Here is a 1,011-nt window from a genome sequence, read left to right on the forward strand (position 1 = left end):
AATTGAAGAAGTTGGTTGAAGGATACTTGGAAAACAATTCACTATTCTCATATACTCGCGTTTTTTTAGGGACATCTACACATTAGTGGTCAGCCACTTTTCCCTCATTTGACCACTCACATTTGGCACAAGTATTTGCAACTAACATTCCTTGTTTGATTCTTCTATTAATTATATCTTTTTAGTTTGTAGAAGATGTCCCTTGATACGCAATGTAGTATTAGGTTATATAGTTAGGGAAAACCTCTTAATAACAATGTACAATTAGATCCCCTTAATATCAATGTATTACAATTTTTTGACATGATGTTATTGGATGAAATTGATTGTTTTGATTTGTTTACATATTTTTGTATTATTCGTAAATGAGTATCGTAAAGACGCGCCGTAAATGCATATCGCAAATGGTTACTGAAGTTTATCACGCGCAAATGTGTGTCATCTTCATTTATTATAGGGGCTTCCTTGATACGAATTGAGTTTCATAAACACGCGCGTCGTAAGGTTACGAAGCGCAAATGCGTGTCGTCTTCCTTTATGACAGGGTCTTCCTTGATACGCATTGCGTGTCATCAATGCGTGTCATAAATGTGTGTCGTAAATGTGAGTCGTAAATAGACGACGCGCAAAAACGTGTCGTCTGTCGTTATGACAGGGCCATCCTTGACACGCATTTGCGCGTCGTCTAAGCATTTTACGACACGCGTTGGCGCGTCGTAAAAGATTGTTTTTTAGTAGTGCTACTAGTGACAACCCGATGTATAAACACTTGACCACATTTCTGACATAAAAATTATAAATATGCCTAACAAAAAGGGTAAAAATCACTAGAGCCTTAACACAATTAAACAATGGGAATCATAGGTTTCCTATTGGTGTAAAATGAATCTTCCTACCAAGAAAACGCCTCATGAAGTTGAAGAATTAGAAGTAGGAATATACATTCAACTGTCTCACAAAGCAATACCTCACTAGTCAACAAGCACCCAACAAATTAAATTTCAGGGGGAA

The sequence above is a fragment of the Lactuca virosa genome, chromosome 5 (genome assembly GCF_052849685.1).
Source record: "Lactuca virosa cultivar CGN04683 chromosome 5, Lactuca_virosa_CGN04683_v6, whole genome shotgun sequence".
Classification (NCBI taxonomy): Eukaryota; Viridiplantae; Streptophyta; class Magnoliopsida; order Asterales; family Asteraceae; genus Lactuca; species Lactuca virosa.